The sequence below is a fragment of the Orbicella faveolata genome, unplaced genomic scaffold (assembly GCF_042242905.1).
Source record: "Orbicella faveolata isolate gen_17 unplaced genomic scaffold, um_ofav_v1 contig_13, whole genome shotgun sequence".
Classification (NCBI taxonomy): Eukaryota; Metazoa; Cnidaria; class Anthozoa; order Scleractinia; family Merulinidae; genus Orbicella; species Orbicella faveolata.
The window spans coordinates 4746460-4752467 of NW_028301540.1; the positions used below are offsets into that span (position 1 = coordinate 4746460).

General features: G+C 41.6%; 1 pseudogene across 1 annotated transcript; it reads left to right on the forward strand.

Annotated features, from left to right (window-relative positions):
- The first annotated feature begins 367 nt into the window (after positions 1-367).
- LOC110047929 (uncharacterized) lies at positions 368-2622 on the forward strand (annotated as a pseudogene). The gene is made up of 3 exons (XR_016205875.1): positions 368-749; positions 1004-1322; positions 1833-2622. The product of XR_016205875.1 is annotated as an uncharacterized LOC110047929 (transcript).
- The last annotated feature ends 3386 nt before the right edge of the window (positions 2623-6008 follow it).

The following is a 6008-nucleotide window of genomic DNA, read 5'->3' on the forward strand; positions in this document are numbered from 1 at the left end:
GATAGGTCACCATACTCGTTTGCGAGAAAATGACGATTTACCTCTACGGCGAAGTCCAGCTGTAAAGAAAAAGCCGCCATTTTTTAATGCGCGCGCGCTAATCACGCGTGAAATTATGCGCAGTAGGGATGCGCAATGCAATACTGAGGAATAACCTTAAGCGTCGTAAGTGACCAAAGCACAGAACAACTTAGCTTGACGAGGAACAACTGAGACAGGGTAAGTAACGACGGGATTTTACTAAGCTTGGATTGACAGAGAGTTGAGGAGGGGCAAGGCATGCCACGATCACATGCAAGCATGAGTGGAAAACCACTGGGAGCCTTGTCATATGAGTTTTCAATAAGAAATAAATATTTACTGTAGTTAGACGTTGACCCCGATCTATTGCACGCTATAGTCATGAGTTAGCAGGAGTAGCTACGAGGCAATAATGTTTTTGAAGTGGAGCAGAAAACCTATTAAGTCACTATTAACTACAGTCTAAATAGTTAAACATCTCAGCTCTGAACCAACATCATTGTACTTGTAGTAAAGTCAGGCGGGATTCAATACTCAACGTTCAGAGACGCCATACGAGAAAAGAGCCATTACCAAGTCGTTCAAAATGAAGATCGTTATCGTGGCCGCTTTCATAGCAATCTATTTGGCGGTTGGCGTGCATTCAGTTCCCATTGTTTACAGCGTTTCCAATGATAAACTGACCTTGAACATTCCTATAGAAGACCTTTGGGACGGTTTGTCTAAGGGTAAGAAAAACTGATAGATAATGATATTCTCAATAATCATGTTTATATCGCTTTAACATTGATAGGCAAGAGTACAATGTCTCCCTCAACTGTTAGAAACTTGTTCATTTCGTGAAAGCCAGCTATCAATACATGAAAATAAAGAAATCCAGTGCAATTTCAAGTCAGTATTTTCATCTTCGTTGTACCCCCAGCCTTTACTGAAAACGCTGCCCGTGAAATAACTGAACATGATTCTGTTTTCACTCTCGAAGGTCAGAGATATCCCATCATTAACAGTGGAGACACTATCGCTCTGCGGTGGGCCTACACTTCTGGCAGCTACTCGAAGTATTGGTTGTACTGTGGTACATCTCACTGCTACTGGTCAACCTGCCCAGGTACTATCATCACCTCCTCAAGATGGACCTCCTGCTCAAAGGAAATGATGTTTACCATCACTGCCAAGGGAAAGACGGACGGTGAGGCAATCAACAGTGGTGATACAGTGTCACTCAGGTCCAACCACTATAGTAGTGGTAGTCACCGACTCCATTGTACCGCTTCTTCCGACACCTTTTGTAGCGTACAATCGTAAGTAAATAACCCACTAGTGATTACCGAGAAAGACCATAGCAAAAATGGCAGTAAACGTTCGTTGGTAGTTTCAGATTGATACCTTTAATGCTTTGTCTCTCGATCATGAGTGTTTTTTTACTATTTTGTTGTGACACGGTATAATTGCTTTTGTAGATCGGCTTTCAGAGAGCGCACAATATTTCAGGAGTGGTTACTATTATTATAAGAAACAGAGCTGTAGCTGAAAACTAAGCGATGAATCACTCCTGAAGTCTGGAACTATTAATTTTATTATATTAACACGTCCGTGGTATACAATACACGGAAGGGTTTTTTTTTTAAGAAAAAAAGAACTTTTTTTCTAAAAAAGAGATAATATTTACAGTAATTGTTAACAATACGTCAGAAAGGATAAAAATAGTAACAAACAATTCCCAAGGGCTAAGATTACATCGTTTATTTATATGTAGGAAATGAATAAATCAAATTGTACTGGTCTTGATTTTGGACTTGTTGTGTTTGTAGAGTCACCAGTTCCATGACAGGAGTTGACTGGCTGACCTATTCGTACGTCACCTTTTAGATCTACTCCAAGAACGCTGATGATGGGACCCCTGTGCAATATGGTGACGTGGTGGGCCTCAAATTCCCGTACAGTTCTAACAGCGCCTGGCTGACTTATTACAGCGGCAGATTTTATCCTCGTAGCTGCAGCAGCAGCAACAAAACATCATGTGCAGCTGAAAACACATATACTGGATTTAAGATCTTCAAGAAGTTGTCATGAAAGAATATGTTTTAAGAGCTGAAGGTCCAAAATCCTCAACCAAACACTGAAGTATAAACGGTAGTATTGTAGATTCTTTTGCGCTATCGTTAACAGAGTAAAATACTCAACTTTAAGTATCGGGAAAATCCCCCAGGGTGGAATTCCCCTATAAAAAGGACGGGGGTGCTCATCGTACATTTTAGGGGTTAAAAACGCGGTTTTGGTACCTCTCAGGGTACCAAAACCGCCTTAGCCTCCAAATGTCCACAGCGGAAGTTTTTCCGATACCTTTTAGGGTATTGAGCCGGAAAAACTAATATGACAGGAGAAATGTGTTGTTTTAAAATTGGTACCTCTTAGGGGTGAAAACATTTCAAGCCACGCCCACAAAACAGGATCTTGGTACCTCTTAGGGGACCTTTTCAAATTTCCGACAAGCGTTCCCGTCCTCTTTATACATTGTATGGAAGGTCGTCCCTGGGGGGAAGTTAAATTGTTGCCAAGGGTCTGCTTTCTTTCTAATAAAAGAGTTGAGGAATTGAAAAATGTGTAATCTGTTCCTTCTACTTCCTAACAAATTTCCCTGTGAAAAAAGATATCTCAACCAGTAGACACTAAATAAGTTAAGTTCCAGGGTCATGTATGTCCATACTTTCGTCTAATGGGGGAAAAAGGAAGGATTTGGGGAGTGGGGTGGGTTTGATTACAAGGCTATATCTTTACTCTCAGTACTGGAGCAAAGGGATGCCGCATCGTGTCAACGCAAAGCTTATTTACTCCGAAAAAAGGTGCATGATAAAAAAAGAAACCTACGTTGTATTTGTGTTTTGTTTTCTGTGCGTGATAATTTGCGAGGGCGCATCACGCGATAGAAATCTCGAGCTCATAACGGAAGTTTGGGGAAGCTCCGGGGAGAGCGAGAAAGTTGTGGGAACATGAGCCGACAGGTTAGTGTTTCCACAGCTTTTTCGAGTTCTCCCAAACTTTCACTAGAGTACAACTTGCTTTCATCGATAAAGGTTGGAAATCTGTTGCTGACATCTATGGTTTTCATTCGCTAAGTATGCACTGAATTTTGTCGGGTGGAGTTAATTGCTTGGCAGGAATAATTTCAGTCTCTGCAAGAGTTTGTTCTTGAAATAGTGTTCCAAACAGACTTTAGTACAACCGGTAAGACGTTGCATTTACACAGTTCAGGCTGCAATCTACATTTTGTTAAGTCTCTCAAACCCCTAGCCGATACCCCTTTCTTCGCGCCAGCCTGGTCTTTGAACAGTACGGTTAAGCTTATTCTGAATGGGTGTCTGTTAATCAGCTTTTCAAGGACTCATTCCCAGTGAAAGAGCCGGTGTGAGGGTAAAACGTCATCATGCTTTCCCCTGAACGAAATAGTTACTATAATGTAACTAATACTACGGAGCCTTGCTGAAAAGCAAGAAAACCAGTAGACGGTCGATTAGTTTCCGAGTGTCAGGATTTATCCATTCAGGAAAAGCAGGAACGCTTAAACCGGGCCGGGGAAACTCCCATATAAAAAGCACGGGGGTGGTCGTCGGAAATTTTGAAAAGAAACCCTAAGAGGTACCAAGATACTGTTTTGTGGGCGTGGCTTGAAACATTTTTCACCCCAACCTGGAAGAGGTATCAATTCTGAAACAACATATTATCTCCTATCAAATATTTTACGGTTCAGTACCCTTAAAGTACCACAAAAACTAATACCTTCAGAGCTACCAAAACCTTTTATATGGGAGCCTCTCCGAAAAGCTGGTTCAAAGTTGCGACGAAAACAATAATGTAAATTCAAGTGCAGTTGTAAGGGATGTTCTTCACATGTGTGAAGCAAGACTCACTCGAAAGCAATGAATGTCGGACAGGTTACACTTTCTTTACTCATGTTTCTGCTTGCATTCGCGCTTGCAACGTGCAGTGTGAACCCTTAATCCAGATCTCCAACGGCCGAGCAAACAGAGTGAGATCTGGTTACGAGAGTAGTAAGCGCAAATGAGAGTGCAAGCCAGCTAGCAGGAAGGAAACGAAATATTTGCTAATGCGCTTGCTTCGTGCTAGTTCACACGTGTTCTCACTTGTTTACTCGCGTGCATATACGTTACACGTGTTAACCAACATTAGGACGTCAGCTTGACGTCATCAATATAGGTAATATTGCCTAGCAACATCTGACTGAACCTGCGAGCGCAGGCTCAGTGAATTTTCGAAGAAGATATACTTCGAGTAGAATTGTTATACATAAGTTTATTCCACCCTCAGGGCTTTTAGCTTTGATCCTCTGAGGAAGTAGAGAGGAACCGTGCAAGTTTCTTCTTTCAAATAACAGATTTATGAGTGGGTGATACGACGCCAGTAATTGTTTGATCTGCCGGATGGTATTCCCGTAAGCTGTGCCACTGCGCAATAGGTTTCTTTGACGTCATAGCCTCTTTCCAATGCTGCAGTTCCAGGCCCTCCGTGTTAGTCCCCATGATAACGCGTCCTATAACTTGATCAGGAGAACTTTCCATTTCCTGTTTGACAAAGACTTGCAGGCGAATGTCTTTCAAGTTAACGTCGGCAACATCAAAGGCTAGAGCCTCGTTATAAACCGGAAATAAGCTGCCTGTTCGGAGAGTTGTTGTTTTTCTTTTGCGTTGTCTCTTTTTGATGTTGATCATTACACCTTCGACGTACATGGCTAAAATTAAAAGAAGACAAAAGAGTTTGCTTTAGAGAATGCTTTAATGTAACATAGCTAAGTGAGCATTTGATAGCCCGTGTCCCAGGTTCTTTAAACCTCTCTATCAAAGCGAGGCCTGGTGCACGACCATTCATATGAAAATGAGCTTAATTTACAAGTGAATGAAATCCCATTTTCATATGAAAGGATGGACACCAAGACTCGCTTTGAAAGAGGCTAAAGGTAATTCGGAAATGGCCTATTCAGTTCAGGTGTAGCAAATTGAAAATTCCCGCACTTTTTGCAGAGCTGATTCAATTGCATCAGTGCATGGCTATTAAAAAAAAAATGGTGTAAAACTTTATAGAAGTCACGTCATAACACGCTATCGTGCTCTGTGACCTCATCCGAACTAATAGGAGAGCGCATTAAATTGTACGAAAGCACTACAATTCAGGGATTAACCAGGTGAGTGTTTACGTTAACAGAATGCATAAGGACAAACTCATAAACGACAAAACCAAACAGTACCTTATAGAGTCTGACGTTAAACCAGGACGATTTTACATTCTACCCAAAGTATATAAACCGGGTAATCCAGGATCCCTTATTGTTTCATCTCAATAGCCATCCCACTGAACGCATGCCCCACTTCGTTGACTACCACCTTCAACCTTCAGTTCATAAACTGCCTTCCTTTGTTAACGACACTAACGACTTTCTTAACAAACTCCTTACCATGGGTGATTTACGCGCTAATTCCTTACTATTTAAAGGGTGGCGAATGGTCCTTCAAAAACTCTGGGTCTCGTAAAATTTTAGTCGAATTTCATGGGTCCCGCAGTCTCGTTTTTTAGCGGTTATGTGCGTCTGGCAGTCTCGATTTTTCGCAAGGCTAAGGGTGTCGAAGTCCCAATTCGTTCCTTCATCTGTTTCTATAAAAGACGTCTTCTGGCTTCATTTGATATTGAATTTCAATGAAGTAACTTACAAATTTTCTGAGAAGAATTTAATCCTAACTTCTCCTAAATTGTCTTAATTCCACAAAAAGGCACAACACCTCCTGCAACATCCGTTTTGGCGCCAGAAAAAGTTATTTTTCTCTAGGATATGGTAACATAATGTGTTATAATCGAATTTCCAGTTCCAGTCAGTTCCAAGAAGCTGGCTTAACGCTGCACAAGCTCATTCTAGCTCGCAGCTAAATCTGGGGCTCGAAGTTTAAGAGTCTGAGCCCCTCGCGCTCGCACTCAAAGCG